Source organism: Phalangium opilio, unplaced genomic scaffold, assembly GCF_054372755.1.
Source record: "Phalangium opilio isolate 3A_F unplaced genomic scaffold, DU_Popi_V2 ptg000113l_1, whole genome shotgun sequence".
Taxonomy (NCBI): Eukaryota; Metazoa; Arthropoda; class Arachnida; order Opiliones; family Phalangiidae; genus Phalangium; species Phalangium opilio.
Window position 1 is genome coordinate 6,907,364 of NW_028324209.1, and position 22,568 is coordinate 6,929,931.

General features: G+C 37.1%; 1 protein-coding gene across 5 annotated transcripts in view; it reads left to right on the forward strand.

The window, feature by feature from the left end:
- The window catches only part of LOC149623626 (tyrosine-protein phosphatase Lar-like), a 199,741-nt gene that overhangs the window by 78,332 nt on the left and 98,841 nt on the right, over window positions 1–22,568 (forward strand). For all 5 annotated transcript variants that reach the window (XM_089852750.1, XM_089852754.1, XM_089852753.1 and 2 more), the window contains exon 3: window positions 12,249–12,360. The gene's annotated coding sequence lies outside the window, so the exon portion shown is untranslated. The remainder of the gene's footprint in view (window positions 1–12,248; window positions 12,361–22,568) is intronic.

Here is a 22,568-nt window from a genome sequence, read left to right on the forward strand (position 1 = left end):
GAAGATCGATAGATTAAGGATGCGAGAAAGACATTGGGATTCTTCCGTTTAAGCCGCCAATGTATTTTTGGGTCGCTTCTTTTCTCGATGAATACTGAGCGTTTTTTATCCCTTCGGCCCTTTTTCTAGTTCTATCCTCTTTGGGTGCTTCTTCTTCCTGCGCCGCCAAAGCTCTCTTCCTTTATATTCTTTCTTTTCCTAACGCTTTTAGTTCCTATCGTGGAGAAAATAACTAAGAATGTGCATTTGGCTCAATCAGGGAGGAGTCCAGAAGGAGACGTATTGTGGGGTTAAATAGTATTCTACACCTCGAGTCTATAAGACACCCACAGAAAAAGGGGGTTAAATTGGTTTCTCCTTGTCACGTGGGTTACTGTTTGTATATTGAGTTTACAATTTCGCGCCCTCTCTCTGACACAAAATGTACTATTTTCAAAGAAGTCTCGTACTGAGTTTTGCATCATCCCACTTTATCCCATTATGGGAGTTAAATATAATGTTTTTCATTCTAAAATGCGCCTTACATATTCTTCTAATTTTCTATTCGTCCCTGGCTCAACTCTAAACTTACGCAATTTTCAATATTGAAATTGGCCGAGGGTTGCTTCTACTAACCGGTACAAGGTATAGGAATAAGATCTGTAGATCATCCAAGCAGCGGAGGAAATACTTATCCTCGTCGCTCCGAGCCTCAATTGCGAAGCGCAAAAACATTCGCAGATAACGAAATTGCTACCAGCTTGAAAAACAACTCCAACCCGAGAACGAGTTTATTACCTGGAAGTAAATGTTGTTGTTTTCTTTTATCGTTAGAGGCAACTCCTTACGATACTTTCTCAAAGTTGGTACGATACCGGGGGGCTGCGCCTAATTTTCTAAAGCTTTTGATGTATTCCAAAAAGGAACTTTGTTGCTCTTTCTCTTTGAGATCCGGAGTGCCTTCCGCGTTCTATGCCCGGGCTTCACTATATATACCCTCGCCAAGAAATGAGAACGGCAGTTTTTTAACTCAATAGTAAATATTTTTTTTCTTCTCTTTTTGCGCCTGGCGATCATTCCTTTGAGAATCCAAACTCCACAGGAATAGCTTCCCCTCGCTTTAGTTTCGTTCCTTATTATTTCCATAGTTATTTTTGCTAGAACTCTGGGGAATTTAAGAAGAGCAAAAATATATTACAGGAAGACCCCATGGCCCCCGCATCAATAGTAGATGAGATGTTTGGAAACATTTCTATAGTTCTAAAGTGCGTAAACTTAAAGATCGAGATGGATGGAGCTTTTAGCATGGTTTTCACTTGGCGTCCGCCATCTTTTTATTTATTTCGATCCTAATCGAGTCAGTTACTAATAAAAATCCCTGAAAATGCCGAAGTTCAATGCTGAAAGGTTTATTGAAGAGGTTGGGAACAATACAAATCTGTATGATATTAGAAACAAAGATTGCAAAAAAAGAAAGACCGCAATTAGTGCAGTGTTCAGTTTATCTGTTAAGCCTTGGTTCCATTATTTGCGGGAACTACCGCTAAGTGAAAACGCTATAACGCTGGGCGACAACGTTAAAAACAAATCTGACGTTTGACGTAGAGCTCGGCATTTTCGATCAATTATCCACTTTATTTTATCTTTATCCATACCCGAAAATTATCCACAGAACTTACATGTTAAATCGTATTATAATCCACAAATTTGTTTATAAATAATCGGTTATCCACCAATTTGTGGATAATTGATCGAAAATGCCGAGCTCTAGTTTGACGTCCAGATTCAAAGCAGTTTTTTTCGGTCAAGTGAAAACCATGCTTTACACGTTACGAGGGTCGTTTTTGGTTAAACCATCTGATCTATGAAGCATTACCATATTCGTGAACAATCTTTGGCGAGAGAGCCCCGGTCTAGTAGCAGCTTTAAAGCCGAACCAGGTCGTATTTATATTTATGGGGGGCTTTGTTCTCAGCACTTTTTATCAGATGTTCCTTTAGTTTTACTTTCTTTTCTTCGGGATATTCTTTTTTTTTGTATTCCCGTAAAGACCTTTTCTTTCTTTTTTTTCGGTTTGGTTTGTTTTTCTTAACTCGATTAGCATAATGTATACGGCGTTACTTTAAGTGTATACATTGTATAAGTGAAAAAGAATTAACACTATTTTCTTTGTTTAACATGAATATTTTAATTCATTCTTTAAACAATTTATAATCCTCTTGGAAATTCGTCAATAAATTCAGTGGCAAGATGACATGAACCTAATCTGCTTTTGAAACTTCAAATTTCAAAACTGCTTTAGAGAATGGTTTGCATATTGATCTGACCCAGCTTTTATTAATCCTTGTTTCTTATACTTTATCCATTTTTCATCCCATCACAATCAATTTTATTCCAAGCCAATCAATTTTCATATTATGAGAAACAATAACAGCGAGTAAAAGTCTCGGCAATCCCATCAGTTTACTTGTGATAGATAAATGCCAAGTAATCGCTTAATCGACAATCGCAGACAGTTTTTCTTTGTTATCAGACGAACGATGTCTCCGGGCCACATATTCTCTCTTTCTTTATTTCCTTCCATTCTCTAATTTTCTGTTTCCGGGCACACGAATCTCAAGGCAACGCTGAGCACGCCCTCGCTGTCTAGACAAGCACGATTTTCCAATTATCGTTTTCTTTAGATCAGCTTTGCCATTTTTTTCTTCATCCGTTTCCACCGCAAAGTACTCTAATCTTTAAAACAATTAAAAAGAAAGTTTATTATAATCTTAACTTACGTCAGACCAGAAGTTAATAATCATTCATTGCCTGTAAAGAAAGTGTTCCAGCTTGTCCTGCTAAGTTTTCACACAATTTCTGCTGCAATTAGTGCCCAATAGTTAGAAGTTTCACTCTAGGGGCTGAAACTTTCCCACCAGTCATAGGATGGCGCTTCATCACGTGTCCGAAAGCTAGTTTCTATCACTACTTACACGAGGACCTCCAGTTTGATACTATAACTGCCACAAGAAATATCTACTTCTGCTGATAGGCTATTTGAATAAATTCTCTTGGTCTAATTCATTAGCGATAAGAGGCTGGCAGCGAGGCTGGCGTTAAGGGCGACTCTTAATTAAATATGCTTTAATGGAAAATAATTAATGAAGGGAACGAAGAGTTTTCTTTATTGAATTTAAATTATTCATGATACGCCTTAAATTTTGCTGGCTAGATAGCTTGCTTGTCTTCTAACCCCCTAGCTCTCAGACTTATGCAATGACTAGTGTTAGAACTAGCATAAGTTCATAAGATATGTTCTATAAGTTTGTCACTGGTTTTTGAGAGCTTGTCATGAAGTGACGTATATAGGTCATAGATTATATCGTAAAGCAACGCCTCGTGAGACGCTCTCAAACGTTTAGTACCGACCAAATAGAAAGATGGACTGCAAAACCGTCAGCGTGTAGTCAATTCTCACTTGTCGTTCTCGAACTCGCTCTCAGCAAGTCCCTAGAATTACGAAGTATAGAAAGTGTCATACTTATGTAACATATCTTATAAACTTATGGAACTAGTTATCGCTTCAAGCTTAGCTCTTGAGTATTTAATTTATTTTTGAAGAAACCTTCGTGTTTATTTTTCTTTTTTTAATCTATTATCCTTACGGTGATAAAATAATATGATTATATCGCTAAGGCGCTTTAATTTAAAGGCATATGCTTTGTTTAATAAATTTTCAATTAAGCCCTGTTTTTGGTTTGAAAATTTCTATTATTCACTAGATTCTTCATTTGAATATTACTACGCAGGCAATTTTGTACGTATTTATAAATTTTAAATTATCTGGAATTTTGAATCTACTTTTGAGCGGCTATCATATATTGATAACCTTTCGAATTCAAAGCTTGATAGAGAGTGAAACGGACGCTAGTTTGTATTCTACTACACAGAAAGGTTTGTATGTGTTTATAGAAATTTTAAATTATTTTTCATTTTAAAAGGATATCTACGTCTTTGGCCTAAATCATATATTGATAACCTGTCGTTTTCAAAGCTTGATAAAGAGCAAAAATGACGGTAGAATTTAATTTAAAATGTATCTACAACGTAGTAGTAATTTAAGGCAACGCGTACTGACCACAAAAAAAGAATCAGAAAAAGTTGTGTAATATTGCTCTAAATCTTGAAGGTCTTTCTAGATCTACAATGTCCGTAAATGTATCGGAATATTTCTTTCGAAGGGTAATTTGCGGAAATGGTTGTATCGCGCTTGCGGCGCGTAATGGGTGGGGCTCTTCTACCCCCTTAACCCCGTCTCCTATTCCACCACTAGCACCACCACAATCGCGGCGTAATTTGCCAGGCTTCATTTATCAAGACCACAAAGTTTTAGAACCCGAAATTGTTTTATTTTTAGAGGCGGCAGATAGGTCACGAGTGCCGCCCTTCGGAATTCACGCCTCGTACAAGAGAACGCAATATTTTTTTCGACATAAAGTCCATAGCAAAATACGGAATTCACGTTTTACCAAATTACTAATTCTCAGTAGAGGAATACCAAACATTTGTTTTAAATTAATGGCAACGTTCAAAATGAACGAGTTACACTTTCAGATTAATAATTATGTTACGCATCGCGTTATTTAAGACATCGACATGTGAAATTATTTGATGTTCATACCGGTATTTGCACTCACTTTCTGATTATTTCATTAATAATTTGACTTATATATATCTGAGCCGAATAACTTAGCATCTAATTTCCAGAGCGTAGCTTTTCTAATGCAGCAAACTTTCACGCCCCTTTTGTTGCCATTCTTTCCACGAATTCGTTATTGCATCTAAACTTTTTTGCGCCTTCATTGTTAAGCTAGTTTGGGCGAAAGAGACATAAATTTTCTCCGAGAGGATAGATTTCCTAAATTGCCAGAGAAAGGGTGAATCGGGGTCGAGATTTGCCTTTGCTTTTGCAACTAGATTTGGGCCAAGCTATATACTTTAGTATATAACCGCCAGCGGAAGAGTAAGTGTATTTGGTGGCCTCTTTGTGTCCCGAGGGATCACTTCGCATCCAAGATGATTTCCAGGTGTGATTAATTGCGGGCGACGCCCCTTGTTTGGCCCACGACGTCTTTCTCTCCGTAAGAGTTATACGTCCCCCTTGCCTTAACACGGAGCATTTTCTATCTACCGCTTCCAAATGTGTAACGAATGGGTTATACCTAAAAGATTGCTCTGGAGTTACGAAATACAACAATCGTACGTGAAAATCTTGAAGAAATAGGTCATATTTAAACACGGTATAGAGTTAAACGTTGGCTAAATATTTCAAGAGACTGTTTATGGTGTTTGAGTGAAGGGATTTTGCTAGCTTCCAGTCGCGTTACCTTTAATCGAGCGAACTGTCAGGGGGATTTGGTCTCTGACAAAGGGGTGTTCTTAAGGATATAACAACGAGGCTCTCTTCTTTTCTTCGCGATTCCCTCCATTTTTACTTTTGCACGCCAGATGGCGTTCAAAAGTTATATTTTTATAAACGGAAGACTTAAAGCCCGTCGAGCACGCTCGGGTGTCAATTGAAATATACGGGCCCACGAGAGGGAAACGATGAAAAATTCCCCAGTGGAATACCGGCGGTGGTTTGCTGACGTCATGGTGTAACCAAGAATCTGATACGCATGCGCGAGCTTTATAAAAAAATACCCCTAGAATATGAAGCTGATTAACTACGCTCGTGGTATGGTGGTTAGAGCCGTTGCCTTTTGCGCGGCAGAACCATGGGTCGCAGTTCGAATCCACACGAGGAAATATTTTTTTTTAAGTTTTATTTTAATTAAGGATATTTTGAGACGAAATTCATCTTAAAATAACGAGGAAAAAGTTTTAAAGTTTTAAGAAAAGTAAATTTATTATTAATATAGGCCTAAGCGCGCTATCTCAGGGAAGGCAGTCAAGGTGTATTTGGTCACCACGCATATTGGCTTGGATAACCAGGCTCGTGGTATGGTGGTTAGAGCAGTTGCCTTTTGCGCGGCAGAACCATGGGTCGCAGTTCGATTCCACACGACGAAATATTTTTTTTTTAAGTTTTATTTTAATTAAGGATGTTTTGAGACGAAATTCGTCTTAAATTAACGACGAAAAAGTTTTAAGTTTTAACAAAAGTAAATTTATTATTAATACAGGCCTAAGCGCGCTATCTCAGGGAAGGTAGTCAAGGTGTATTTGGGCACCACGCATAGATGTCGCTTTTCAAAACCTCAAATCTCAAAAATCCCCGCGAATTTTTAAAACCAGCCAAACTTTGAGATTGAGGAATTTTAAAAATATAAATAAAATATTGCCACATTTTAAAAATTGGAATAAAATGGAGTCATATTTTAAAAATTGGAATAAAATGGAGTCATATTTTAAAAATAGGAATAAAATAGAGTCATATTTTAAAAATAGGAATAAAATAGAGTCATATTTAAAAAAAAGGAATAAAATAGAGTCATATTTAAAAAAAAGGAATAAAATAGAGTCATATTTAAAAAAAGGAATAAAATAGAGTCATATTAAAAAAAAGGAATAAAATAGAGTCATATTTAAAAAATAGGAATAAAATAGAGTCATATTTTAAAAATAGGAATAAAATAGAGTCATATTTTAAAAATAGGAATAAAATAGAGTCATATTTTAAAAAAAGGAATAAAATAGAGTCATATTTTAAAAATAGGAATAAAATAGAGTCATATTTTAAAAAAAGGAATAAAATAGAGCCCCATTTTAAAAATAGGAATAAAATTGTTCACATTTTAAAAATAGGAATATTATTGTTTTAATGTGGCACTATATTAACACTAGTTTTAAAATGTTTTAAAATAATCTGAATCAGTTTTGTTTGACTTACGTAATAAAAATTAATGTTCTGTTTTATCATTCCTGTTTTTAAAATGAGATAAAAAAAAACTTAGGCATTCGGCGAATTAAAAGGTACCGAAAAAATTCTCGGGGGAGCGCGCTCAGGCTGGGCGCGTGGTATAGGTGGTATATCGGTTAGAAATATTGAGTTTTGCTCGGCAGAACCATGGGTCGCAAGTTCGATTCCACACGAGAAAATAATTTTTTTTTCACGTTTTATTTTAATTAGAGATGTTTCGGGACGAAATTCATCTTAAGATAATAAGGAAAAAGTTTGAAAATTATAACTTAAGTAAATTATTTGAATGATTGCGCTGTTAAAGAATTCGCAACGAGGGCATACTCACTCACTTCTATTATTGTGTTGCACTATTAGAATAATAATAGAAGTAAATAAATTAACGTTAGAATTACGGGTAATCGTTTTAGCATAGTTACGGCTATTCACGTAAATTTTCTATACGCCTTTTAAGTTCGGTACGCTGTGGCTAATATTATGAGTCCATCCCTGGGCCATTTTTGGATAGTAATAATACTAATTCGACAGTTGCCGTGCAAAAGTATTCTGTGCCCAGCCGGGCACATCTTGTTCTCTCTTAATCTTTGGCAGGCTGCGCTCGAGCTCAATCTCCCCCGGGGATCCATTACATTCGTTCTAATTGTTTGGAACAAAAACATTGGTCTTGACAGTGCTCGAGATTGGGAGCGTTTTGTTCTTAGCTTTTCAAGCCCCAATTCTCGATCTCCTACGGTATAATCCGTAAAGGTGACTTTTCATTAGTCATTTCGAGACGCTTCTCGCATCGTGAATTTTGTTTGCCGAAAAAAGACAATGTTTTCTTAACAGATAATAGCTTCTTCAGACTTGGTAATATTACAAGAACCACAAAAGAAATGCTGAAGTAATCTAGCTGGAAAGCATCTCGAAAGTAAAAAAGCGTTAAAAATTCAAGGAAACCAGTCGATGTGCGAAACGTCGTTCAATCCCTTGGATATTTAACAATTGCGTTCATTTTATCGGAAAATGCTAATAATAAATGCATCGCTATTTGAGGGATTTTAATATTTTTCCATTGAAATTTTCTCACCCTGCAGTATTCGCGTCGAAGAATTTTCCAGTCTACGCACCGGTTTTTTATTTCATTTCATTTGTTCGTTTTCTTATTTAATTGAAACGTTTCGACTGAGAGAATAGAAAAGCAATTTTCCGGGAAGGAGGTTTTTCGATTATTTTTGTAAGGAAACACGTTTCATTCTGGGGGGCAAGCACCGTATCGTATAATGGAACAAATTAATAACTGTTACTATACACCCCACCCATAAACTCCTTTTCCTTAATGAGGAACGTTCATTTGAGAACATTTCGCTTTTGCACTGTAGTATGTACAAGATTTTTAATTGCAGCTTCACTTCGCGAACCTTGTTTTGTAATATAATTCTTTGTAACGCGAAACATTGAAGTTAAGCTCGCAATTTAGTAGGTATTCGTGTTCCCCTGGGAACTTTTACAATCTACCATCCATTGCGGTGCCTTTCGGGAAGAAATATTATAAGAAGAGTAGATAGATGTAGTCCCATTATTCTTTGCCATAAAAATATATATTTGGATAAATAACTTCATTTTGTATGAGTTGAGAAATTAGTTAAGAAAATAAAACATATCTAGATTTGGAAAAAATAATGAACGATTATAGCGTTCACGTGGATTTTGTGATTTCTCGAAAATCTTTCTTGAATTAAAAGGAATATAATCCCGCACCACCTCGAAAGTGAAAGAGGAGGGTCACATCCATACTATTCAAGCCGTAAATCGCGACATTTCCTGCCACAAATTGAAGGTTGCGACGGACGGAAAGCATTTTAGTATAGCTTTTATGTAACTTGCAATGCGCTACACGGGGCATTGACCTACCATTTTTAATTCTCAGCTCAAAATCCTCTAGACTGTTTTTATTGATTAGAAAAGGAATCCATGCACGTGGTCACTCTTGAATTTCTTCTTTTTCTTTTCGTTTCTCCCCTAATATTTTGGGCGGATCCGAAGTTGAGGGCAAAAGGGCTCGAAATCCACCACGGTCAGGGCCGGTGGGAGCAAAAATCGATTGTAATCGTAATGGGATCACGTTGCACCCAAGCCAGCTCCGCTTTGGTAAAGCAACGGCGAGAGTGCCGCCGCTGCTGGTATGAAGAAGAAGAAGAAGAAGTCGAGAGCACCAATGCCGAGCTCAGCATCTTTTTTGGAGAACTCAATTTCCTGGCCGGGCGGCCAATCTTAAAAGGGACCTTAAATAAATCGTAGAACGGGAAAAGGGTTTTTCATTACTCCGCCCCCCCCCCTTCGATAGCTACCCTTTTTCGCTATTGTCATGTGCATTGGTAAGATTCGTTGCTAAGACTACTTACCTGCTAAGTGAAAAGAAACAGGTACGGTTTGTGCTTCGGATAGGTTTAAATCCCAGGGTTACAAATATTACCAGAAAAGTAATTTTTGGAGATAGACTTTTTTACTTTACAATTTAAATTACATTTCCTATTATGTCCGCTAGCCTGAAATTTTGAAAACTCGGAATATTTTTTAAATTAATCATTATAATTTGGCATATTTCAACCCTCTAACAAAAACTTTCCTGATAATGGTTACCTAGAGTTTGTTTAAATATTTTTTTCCTAGTCTCTTGATGATACTCTATTATTACAAAAACTAAAAAAAAAGAAACTTTTTTGTCCTTAAGTGATCAATCATTGTGTCCGTTGTATGTCATCAAGCTTAGTTATTATTTAAGATCATTTTTAAACAAAAGTAGTTTACCAAGAAGTTTTTAGTTTCAACACAGCTACTGATTTCAAATTACATCAACATAGGCAAACACGCGAGTTTTATTTGCTTTAACGTATACTGTAAAACGTCAAACTTTAAAGTATTTAATTTCCTATTTTAATGGTAGAGAATGAAGACTTTCTCGATGGTTGATGGGATATCGGTTTTTAGAGCTATTTGAGCTTCCTGATCGAGCGTTGGCCATAAACGGGTACTTAGTGGGTTCGAAACTCTTCCCAAACAACAGCAGCTGGACAAACCCTAAAATGTTCTTGCTAGTTTTTAGTACACGTCGAACACCGATATTTTGAGGAGTAGGTTTAGCGAGGCTCTGATGGGAAACGTGAAATAGATCTTCCTATAGCTGGACTACGTTTCCGTGGACAAAACTAAACCGGGATGTAGAGTCTCACGCATATCGTTCGCCAACAACTCAAGTCTACATTATTTGCCATGACTCTCGCAACTCCTTCTGTTGCTTACCTTCAAGGTGGGCAGTTTGGTGGACCGCTGTCTAGCCGACGCCATCTGGTTTCGATCACGCGAATCTCTTACGATACCTAAGGATAGCTCTCTCGCTCGTTTTCGCAATAAAACTCTTATCGTTTAATCGAACCAACGCGTTAGCCTTTGATTTCATAGCGGGGTTGGCGGAAGAAGGTGAACTTTCTACCGTCCCAAATGATTATGGTCCTCTGTAGGTTTTGAGTTAGAGAATAGTTTGAAATACTTCAATGTTATCAAAAATTTTGATGAGATTTTAGCCAACTGTAGATATTTTATGGCTTTTCCGAAATGGTAATGATAATGACTGTTTTGATTTTCTCCAAAATAAAGACCGGGAGATGTTTAAACAGCAGGAAGCCTATATTGTCAAAGTCAATTGTTCTAACAATCAAGTGCAGTAATTAATCTATAAAAATAGAAGTTCAGAAAGGCCGCGCTAATTTTACTGGACGTTTTTGTTAAGTAAGGGTTCTTAGATTCAGAGGAAATTTTGTAATGTAAGTAATGTAAGGAACTTTCATTTCAGAATAACGTTCAATCGTTTTAAATAATTTAACTGACATTCTGTATACTGGTTTATTATAACCTATAAAAGGGTTTATGGACACCATATTTCATAATATCCGCCGAAAAACTAAAATAGGGTAAACTCCGTAAATTATAACAGTTACCCATACAACGCCATTCTACTTTGACACAATTTTAATTAATACATATCCGATTATCCCATTATTCTAATGAACTTTTCCATGAAACTTGCTTTAACAGCGTTAATTTAAAGCGGAAGCGTTTTTTTAAATGCGTGGGTTGAGTCGTAGGATACTCGTGACACTTTGGAACCTCCTCTTAAACCTTGGCTTGTTATACACTGTCCGGTATAAGCAAGACGCGTGGACGGTGAACGAGGTTTTAGTCACCCGATTCATCACCCTTCTTAAAACGTAATTGGCCTGCCAAAGACAGAGTTAACTGGTTATAGCTAGCTTACGCTTTCTATAAAGATGTACTGGCTGGGGGTGAATTTCGTAGGGGGCTCGCTGGACGCGGATGTACATGTTGCCTACGAGAAACGGAGAGCCACTAGCTATAGGGATCCTCTCATTCGTTCGTGGTCGAGTGCTTTTGTCAAGCTTCCATTTTTCCGCTCTAAATGTCCCGTGAGTAGAAAAGGCCCGGGGTAAAGCGCGCATCCTTAGAGGAAGTAACTCGAGAATTCATATTCTTCAACATTGCCGAACCCCATAACTTTCCATACACAATCTGTGGGGTATAAAACCTCCGTATTTACTTCCCTTCATGGATTGTACGTTTCGAACTCTGGACTGTCCGGATCTTCCGTCTCAGTGTATGATTTATTCGCGAAATTTTTCTCTGCACTGGTTTTGCCATCAGACTATTTGCATCGCCTCGTTTGTTTGGACGATTGTATGTCGATACTGACACTGTTACTCTCCCATGCTGAATTAAATTTAGTTTCTCAAAGTCGTAGCCCTAATTTTGATTTGATTTTTCAACTGAAAACGTCAAGATTTTAACTGTTATTTGCAGTTGAAAATCGTTACGGTGGATGACACGACTGAATTTTGTTGTAATTGTCACACACCGTGAAAATTAAAAATAAAAACCCCGAACTAGAGAAGTTAAATAAATTTTAATTTATTTAACCCTTCTAGTTCGAAGACTGGAAAAACAATACTAAATTTATTATTGTTAAAATTTACTAACTACCGTGTCAAATCTTTTGAAAGGGAAATTCTAATCAAAGCCAACATTCAGGGGTGGAAGATCTAATGTATTTCCTATGGGCCCCTGTAGAAGTGTTTGCCTGCCAAACACCCAAGCAATATTTCATGAAAACATTAAATAAATCACAATTTTGAAAAAATTACATTAAAATTAATATTAATTTAATTAATAACAGATTAATGGATAACTTTACTTCCATTTGCGTATTTTTGCTTAATAAACAATTAAAAATTATCAAATGTCATTCTCTAATTGTAGCTTTTTATATTGCAATTTCAATTTCTTTTTTTAATTTTGTTTTTCTGTTTATCAGATTAGTCGACCCAAAATGTTGTGAACTGTAAAGACTAGAGCTGCAAGCCGGCGTTGTATTGTACCAAAGCGAAAAGGAAATTCTTCTGGTCTCTCGTTGGAATGCGGTGGTGGTAAGTCAAGAATTTATCGATTTCTTTTTTTTTCTCTTTCCATTTTTTTCCTCTCCGTTTTCGCGAAACACGCTGCTGTACAAGGATGTCACGCCACCTATTTTTTTCTTCGTGTATTTTGTTACATATGTGTTAACAATTTCATTCGAATTCTTTTCCCTCGCGTTCTTCAAACATTTTCCGCCTTTGGTTTCCTAGCTAGATAGATCCGTGATAAAAGAAATATTTATATATTTGGAATAAAGCATCTCGGTTGAAATATATTGATTTTCTGCCGCTTTCCGTTAGATGGCGATAAAATGTTGAAGCAAAGGGGGGTATCTGTACTGATTGGTCGATATTAAGAGACGCGAAGGCGCCGAAGGGTCTAGCAGGGTTGGCTAGAGGGAGTTACGTTTGTGTTATTGTAGTTTGGGAACATTGCGTGTTGTTAGATACTGATAATGAGTGAATTTCATATAATTATTGATTTACTGTTCAACATTGGGCCTACTGTATTTATGAAAATTGGGCTGTATCAACAAAAGTTTATCGTGTTCTTAAATGTAGTAGGAAGCTTGGCGTCACTTTTTTCCAGTGTTTAACCAATGGGCGTGGGATATGGCGCTAGTTACGTCACCCTCAAAAGTTTAAATCCTTTCAACTCCTTTTAATGACTGCTAAAACATATTTTCTCTGATTATGGAGAGGTTCTTGCAAATAATGAATCCGTGCTCATCTTTTTTTTTACACTTGACCATAATCAGCAAAAAATTGACTTGAGAGTGATCTCGTGACCGAAAGCAGACTAAATAAAGTTTTTTTTATTGTAAATACAAGTGACAAAAACAGTACCGCTATACTTAAGTTCTAGTCAAATAGCTCTTTCTCGTTTGGAAACTTGTATACGCTTCAAATGCTAAAAAGGGTTATTCATGTCCTCATTCGATATTTTATTTAGTCGATATTTCTTACTCGCAAGATAAGTTAGAAGGCGACACCTTCGCTTCTTGGGGGGAAACAAATATTCCTGGTGTACTGTGGCTCCTACTGGATGTACTATTTAAAATAGCAACCTTTGTTCGCTTTAATTTCACACCGGTGGACCTAATTAAATCGTTATTCCGCTGGTAATGACGAAATTAAGTTAGGCTCGTTAAAGAGCTTTCTATTCTTAGTTCGCCGCCCCCATATACCAGTCACCCCCCCCCAACTATACCAGAAATCTATCCAATACGCACATGAATATTTAACATTGTTTTGAGCTATACTAGGTTAAATTTTATTCATAGTATAAATAATATAAAAGTAATTTATGCATTGCCTAAATTTTTAGTAAATATTTCGATATATTAGAAAATTCCAATATTTAAGGGGCTTTACTAAATAATTCTTTAATCAATATTAAGACAATAACAATTATTATCATTCATTGCCTAATTATTTTCAAAATCTATTATCATACACAAGAATTTTCATTATTAATTTTAGTATTTCTTTTTTTCGATATTAGAAATTTTCAATATTAAAGGGTAATTGCATAAATTCATCAGCAAACTCATTTGGTGGCAAATTTTCTCCGGTGGTCTTTTAGGATGACAATAACCGCGATAAATTTACCTCCACCAAATTAATAGCTTTCAATCCCCCTTTCGCGTAAGGCCTTGGTGTTTCCATAATTTGATTGGATGTTTTACCGATCCCGTACGTTGGAAAATGATGAAAATTATCCGCGTTCGACACCACTTAATTTTTCCAAGTAATTTTAGTTCCTGTCCCCTTTTCCCGCGTTAAAGGGATTGTAAAAAGTTGATTACTCGAAACTCAAAAGGCTAGTTTACTATTGATTTGAAAGATAATTATTTCCATTCATACTCCCTTTTAATTTGAATTTATAAATATTCGCGTGCAAGTGTAAACTCAAGGTTTTTCTCGGGTGCCTAATTCTAAAATGAACGATATGGTCTCTGAAACGTAAGCCGGTTATTAGAAGGGTGTTTCCTCTTCTCGAGTTTATTCTTGGTTAAAGCTAGGATACGCATTAAGACTTCGTTTAGCGAAATATTGTAATTATTGCGCCCAAAACTTATGGAATAAGGGTGTAAGTTGAACTTGGTTGCAATTACTGTCTGTCCGCATACCTTCATTATGGAGTATAACGATCTCGTTTCGTTTTTTGAAAGGATTAATTTAGGCTTAACTTTAAATTATAGTTCTACTTTGAAAGCTGTCTCGACCAGTTTTATGCTTCTATTCATTTTAGATTGAGCCAAGAATTCACTAATTTCAAAATGAAGGAATGAATAACTGTTTAATTAAGTTCGATTCAAAACTCAACGAAATTTTTAAAATATCTTTATGTCCCTAAGTTTTGATAACGTATATAATGTTTATCGAGATCCCATCCAGTTTACTATAACGCATCTAATGTGATCTGTAATTCATTCATGCCCATTTTAATTAAATAAGAAAACCCAAATGAACTCAAGTTCTTGATAACGCCAAATAATCTTATTTATAGAACAGTTCAAAATGTATTTTCTCGTTAGAGTAATATTTGCTAATCAAAATGGTAATATTTCAGGTCCGTATACTTCATTAAAATATATTTTACGATAAACATAAGTAACAAAACGATAATATGTACGACGCTCAAAGAAATAACGAAGGTGCGTTTACGAGTAAAACACGCTTTCCTTCAAACAAATTTGATATTTTTCAAAACTTCCTGGTACTTGAGAAATATATAATTCCATACTTATTGATAATATGTTTCTTATGCCATTAATAAAGTTTCAAATAGCGAAAGATACTCATTAAAATTTATACACAGTATTTTTATTTTGAATACGTATAAATATTTTATTTGACAAATTAAAGTAAATAAAATTAATTTATTCTTAAAGGGGTATGCGTATACCTTTCAAGAATATTTTAATATTAAGTTAATAACCAATGGCTAGCCGCCAAACCAATTTCCCAACTCATGGAACATCATAAAGCCCGCAATAAACTCCGTAAAGCGTTCTAGTGCTTCACCTCCATAAAACATTCTCCGAGCAGCTAGGGCTGAATTAAAAAATTAGACCCCATAAAAGTGAATTTATCTCGGAAACCTTTAGACCCCTTTATATATATATAAAAAAGGGAGTTTATAGCCATCTAGGCCTTCACAATTCAAGTTCAGTGTAGGAGGGGATAGAAGAATGGCAAAATCTAGGGCATCAGATACCGTGTCATGAGGAAAAGGGGCATACTGGCTTGTCAGTTTGATAAGGTTGGCTCTAAGCCTTGGTCTATATGTACCACTGGATGTTAGTGCTGAGTAATTTCCTAAGGCAAGAAGCATTCTATGGGAACCTCTTTATGGGACGACTCTGGTCCCTGGTTGAAGGCGACTATCAGAAACGTGCCGCCTATGGGGAAGTTTTTAAGGGAAGAGTACATGTAGTACAGGCTGGGCGATGTAAAAAGACAGAGCGATTCCGCCCAATCGATTCGTAGTCGATAACCAACACGATTCTCCACCGCGTTTCGTAGGGATAGAATCGGAGAAAGGCTGAAGGGAACAAGAGGGTTCAAGCCAAGTTTTCGTTTAACTTTATTTGGCTGCCGAGAAAGGTGATAAAATAATCACCTCGTGGTCTCACTGACTTATCACTCTGTTCTTACCCTTGACTCTGTTGCTTCTAGGTCAAAGACCTAGACGATTGGAAAGGTTTTAGCACCTCTTGTTCTGAAGATGTACAAAAATTTGCTTGGCTCGTACAGGCCCATAATATCACAGCCAAAGCACTGCTTGGGAGACGGACATATTTTAGATCTCTTTCAACCTCTTCCATGCTGGCTTTATCATTGAGCCTTGACCCAACACTATTTTGCACTTGATTATAAAATAAGCTTAGAACCACCACCACAACAACAACTGCAAACTTTTACATCTCTCAAAGCTAATACTTTTACGAAGATGGTCGCGTTGGTAACTGAATCTAAAACGAAAACGTTCGTCGAAAAGAGAGTAAGAGAAAAGCTTTGGCATAAAAATACAAGACGGGAAAGGATAATTCGTATAAATGGGATCTGATTATTCTTCACGCGGTACAAATTCAGGGGGAACTCCCTGGTACGGTGGAACAGGCGTAAGAAAAGGGGCTGTCGCCCACCCTGACGAATAATGAGCGCGGGGAGAGGGGCGAAAGGGAGTGAGATTGATTCCCATTCGGGCGAAGAAACTAAAGAGGAAGACGACAGTTGGTCTACGTTCGGTTGGCCGGGTTTCTACCCCTTAATCTTTCTTCTAGTCCTATCAAAAGTAGATTGACCCAAAGTTTTTACGAGTACGATTGTTGAAAATGTATCTTCAATCATCTCCAAATGCTGTTCCATAACTTGGGGTTAAATTATTTCGGTATAGCAGCTCTTAACGTCTTCTCTGTCTTTCAATCTCTCTCCTCTCTATTTGCTTTACAAATATCTCCCTTATTTACTACGGGACGTATTTTTGATCCGATATAGTCAGTCCTGAACGCACACGCCGAGACAACCTTTAACATTAACCGAAACGGTGGGCGGATTGGCGCTCCGTCCCAGTGGTTTCACCATAGATCTCTCCCCCTAACGTAACTTTTATGATGAGGTCTTACATTGCCTGAAATCTCTCCCACGCAACTCGCGTTGTCAACGATCGAAGATAAATTTAAATTACCAACTTAATCAGGAAAATAAACCGTTTTGGTTTGAACCCACAGATGCGAATGAGGTATTACATAAAATGGGAAATAGAGCTTAAAGACTTGTCCGCTATTATATAATCGGATTTAACGCATTCGGATTTATTTTTTCTGCTACGACTACAAATGTCAATGAAAAACAAAAGCAATTTTTATTTTCTTTATCGACATTTTTGAGACGCTATAGCCATTTCAAGGAAAGTTTTCAATTTGACGCTAAATCGGTATGATCATTTGACCCCGTATGTTCTTTTTTCCTCCTTGACATCTATTATGACAAAACAATTGTTACGGTACTCTTTATGCACGCGATGTTCCTCCAGAAAACCCCTCCCTCGCTGCCAAAACATTGAGTAGCTCTAGAACTCACCAGGGAATATGGAAATACTCGGTGGGGAAAAAAAAGAGAAAAGTCGTTTTTGGGTCCACATGTTTACATATATGACGGGAAGCACGATTATGCTGTAGCAGCACGCAACATGGACATAGTCTCCCTTAGGTTGCAAGACTTACTGTCAATGGTTTCTAATTGTAACAAAGAAAATGTCAAATTAAAAATAAGAATTAAAACATCGATTAACGGTTCCCCGAATGAGAAGAGGCGTACTTCCGTGCAGGATGATCTCATTACCATTTCTTTTCCATTAGTATCTGTAATCTACAGTACTGTCTACTGCAACTTAATTTCTTGACACGTGCATTAAATGAAAGGGCGTGAAATAATACAGTACCTTAAGTGTTTTCAGTTTCGCCATCGTATTACTGAAAACAACTACAGCTTACCCAAACAACTTTTCTAACTCTAATCTTATCCGGTCGATATTCGCTCCTCTATAGTGACCATGATTTACAGTATACAATAGAAGAGATCTTGCTCTCGGCTCTAGTATTGGGGTGTAGCTCCTACTGACTCTGGTGTAAGTAAGGCTATTTTTCGAATAAGTCCGCGCATTCGGTCAATGGCGGGTATGGTCGGCGAGGTAATCAAGGTTTAACTGATGTAAAAGGAAGGTTAGCGCGTACCAGTTCCCAAAAGCCCACTGATGGTAAAAACATTGTGACAGGGCCGTCGAGAGAGGGGGCAATTCAGTCAGTTTTCCCGGGGCCCTACCTTCTAGGGGGCCCGCGATTTCGTCATTTTCCCCTGGGCCCGCAAACTCTCTGGACGTCCCTGGTAGTGTCATTGTAGAACAAATTACTATAGCTGTACTTGCTACTTCAAATCACGTGGTTAACCCCCTCCGTTCTTAACCAAATTTGAAACAATTCTTCAAGTTCTGTAATTGAGTCTAGACACGGTGTAGAAATGAACTGTCACTATAACCTCCTCTTTCACTTAGAGCAGTCTTCGTGAATACCCGATCCCATGCCCCTTTCACAACCCGTTCAGTTATCCGCGATTAGAAAGAGCCGCCACCTCTCGGTTACCGATGGCGTTACGTCGAACGGTTCTTGGCTTTCGACCCTATAAGAGCATAAAGAAGGTTCAGTATTATAGGGGGCGCTTACTAATGGAGAATCAATGATGTCTCGGGGCTTCGGTGAAATATCGCCTTCTATTCTTTCGCTCCCATGAATCACAATTTTGAGAGCTGGCACCCCCTTTTCCCCCTTTCGTTATTAAAGGGTCAGATATTAAGGCTCATTTCGGAGGCGCGTCTATTATAGGTTTTTCGCGCCCTCTACCACCTTTCTCGCTCCTCCCACCGAAAACGAACACCATCCTGCAGTGCTTTCTCACATACATCCCTGCATGTTCTTTTGGCTTCTCTTCTTCGACAATATTGCTTTTGTACCCCAAACGGAGCTTATTAGGTTCCAGTTCCCTCCTCCATTTCCGTTACACACCCCTCTCATCCCCCTAAAACGTCGATTGATCATATACCATCTCCTTCGTACACTTTTGGTTTGTTTAGCTTTGTATACAGTCTTTTGATAGTACCATCTATGAATTTAACCAAGTTTCTCATCAATGTTGATCCCATGCTTAAAAAACTAAGCTTTCTTCATATTCGTTTAACTTATCCGGATTTACCACTTTGAACCTTTTTCGTAAAAGATTCGTGCAATATTTCACAATTCATCTTTATCGGGCGAACCCATCTCAGGCTGATGAGAACAAGGACTAATTAATATTGAAACGTTAATGTAACTCAAACACCGAGCTTCAAATGTAAATTGAAGTTAAGAATAACGGATAACTCTTTTTATGCCTTGAAATCTGACATATTGTAAACGTAGTTTCGCAGAAACTACAAACCCCATTCAAATGAAACTTTAAACATTATTAAAATTAATTAAGTTCCATGCCGTGATGAAGCCATATACTTTTTAAAAGATGTAAGAGAAACTTACATTTAACTCAAGCACGTAAACAACATTTTAAATCTCTTTAAATTTTTAAGTTCTTTTTCCCCTGAAAGTTTTGTTATTCATTAGCATGTTATTGTATAGGTCAAAGATTATGCTGGCATAAATAATAACTTATACCAATAAGTACGACATGCTTTATATTTACTAGTGACGTTTACAATTGACTTGTTTCGCGACCTAATCTCGACCAAAATAAGGAGGCAGCAACCCTTTTTTTATTTTTCGTAGTTGGGCGCTTCGATGCGTTGAGCCAGCATGACTGTAATACTAGGTGGCTCGTAAACGTCTCAGGCAGACTTAATACGCTCGGACAGTCAAAATCATCAGTCTCTCCGGCATCAGGCTTAGATCCAAATTACGACTGCTGTCGCCAATTGCCACCTCCTTTACTTTCCGAACCAAACTTGTCTTAGTTTTTTAGGCCCGAAACTTGACCGTCCTTTATCCCTTGATGAACGATGCCAAGATTTTCCTTTCTTACGTACGAAAGTCTTTGAGACTGTGAATGCAAAGACACACTCGTCAGGATATCTACAATCAGTAGAGGAATAGGGAGGGCGTAGATTAAATACTAGTTAGTTCTAGGTATGTATGCAACATTAACCGAAATTTGCAATTAAGGTAATTTTTTGGACCTTTATTTTAGTATTTAAAAACAAGGATATAGTTAAGAAAAATCTGGGGATTAGACTCCTGGAGAATGTAATTAAGCTAAAACATACGTTTGTAAAATCAGTGGTTCGCCATATCACAGGCTAACTTGTTATTTTAACCACAAGCAAAATGCGTTCATAAACTTAGTAAATAGCGAACGCACTGATCTGGAATTTTCTTTGATCTTCGCTTCTTTAAAGGTCTTGGGCAAGAGTTTTTACTTGGCTTTATTCGTGCATTGTACGAAAAGCTAAACTTAACGTAAAGGCCGTAAACTTCAAGTGTATATATTTTCTAAAACTAGCTCGATTCAACAATATCACATAATAAAAATCTATAGATTCTTTACCGATACTAAGGAAACTTGGTGTAAATTTCAACCTTTATGAAAACTCCCTTTTGTGTATCCCTATCCTTTTGTTACGAGGGCGCGAAGCCTTTTCTCGACGAGCGAGAGTACCGAGTTCCGCAGGAAAGTATGGGTCGTAAAGATGTATAGCGCGTGCAGGAGGATAACGGGATGAGGATAAAAAGGAAAAGGTCCTTCTGGAAACCCGCTGAGTCCAATGGATCCTTTAGTAAACTCTTTACCGCGACTCGATACCCGCGCCCCCTTGATATCAAAATCCAGCGTTAAATTGCTTACGCTTAAAATACCTGTTGTGTTATTATAAACCCGAAGTTGATTAGACCGATGTATTCATCATCGTATATCCATTAGAGCATGTTGTACGTTATGATTCTCTCGCGCGCTACAATTCATTCGCGATCAATAAGGGAGCCTTACGCATTTGGAGTCTACAGTATATGCTTCTGTTCCTGGTTTTCAAGATACGAGTGTTAGTATGGTCGAAGGAACACGGAATGCATTGGCCTGCATGCCGGAGTTTTATGAGTAGCGAATATATATATAGTCAGAATAACCAGTATCGACTCGTAATCCAAATAAGACGTTACACGTATCAGCGGTAGCTAAGGTGGAAGGTCAAATTAGTCGTATGAGGGAAAGCTACTAAACTCCAAAGATTAGCGCGGAAAATTTCTAAGCCTCTTTATACTTTCTATGAGAAAATAAATGTTCTCGTTGAATGGTTAAAGGACTCCAACTCCACAATTATTAACCTCTTCCGTGTCAGTCTGTTTTTAAAAATGTTACATTTAATTTTGAGTAGCTCAGCTTAAAAATTTACCTAAAATTCTCTTAATTAGATGATTCGCCTTTAATTATACTAAAATTAGCGTTAACTGTTTCACCCCCACACTTCTCTTACTCAGGGTTAAGATTGAGCTTCGTTAACCTTTGGGTTTAATTACCCCTTTTATTTATATCTGGCTCTGTCGGTGGCGACACCCTTCATCCGCAACCCAACCAATTTGGGAAAACTAGCGTATAGCGGAACGGGCTTTATATTACAAATTCCTGAGGAGACTTTCGTCACCTAGCTAACATAAGCGGGCTTTAACGTATATATAACGTTATGCCTTAGTAATAGCCGGTTTGCGAGTATAAAGAGAGGGAGAGAGAGGGCCCGGCTCGCGTATAATAATGGGGTCCTTAATTCTGCCCAAATATCTATCTGCATGAAGGAGCGAGGAAGGCCTTGCACCTCGCGTTATTAGCACTTCGACCAATTTGAATGGCTAATTCGCGATAGTGCTAAAGGCAAACGTTTAAGATGATGCAAAGTTGTATCACGTTGATGGATTGGTGATGACCTTGTCTTTAACTTTATAAGATGAGAAAATGATGAATCTAATAATAGAAATTAAGCTCCAATAACGATAGCATCACACTGCACATGTTTGTTTCATTGCCATTGTCACGTGGTTATATCTCAAATGTGTCCAATGGTCAAGGACTAGACTATCTTGAATCTAACACGAGATATCAAATTTGCTGAAATTACTCATTTAGGTGTACGACATTTGATTCAAAACTTTATTAAGATGCTTTTATAAGGCTAATTTCGTGCAAAAATAATCAAAACCATACCTGCATGCCATTTATAACTCTTCATTAGGATTTGACGAATCCATCATTTTCGTGTACGTTTCGGGTTTGCCACAGACAAACAAACCAACGAACACAAGAACATTCAACCTATAACCTAACTTATATTTAACAATTACACTCCACATAAGGAGATAAAAAATGCTTTATCGGTTTGTATGTTTTAATATTTCAATAGTATTTAGTTTTGTGCGGTAAAGGGAATCCCAACCTCAAGTTTCTAAACAAAATTTTCGTTTCATATAAAAAAAACTAATATCTGTCAGAGAAATGTAAAAAAAAACTCTTTTTTCTTCATTTTCTTTTATATATGCAAGAAGAAGTTTAAGGATAAACTCAATTTAGGTGGGAAACGATCGTCGTTTTTTTCTCTCTTGGTATTAGAAACAAAATCCCATGACGTAACGTAACTGTGGCGTCTTCAAATCTAAATAGAAGTTTATTGCGGCATGAATACATGC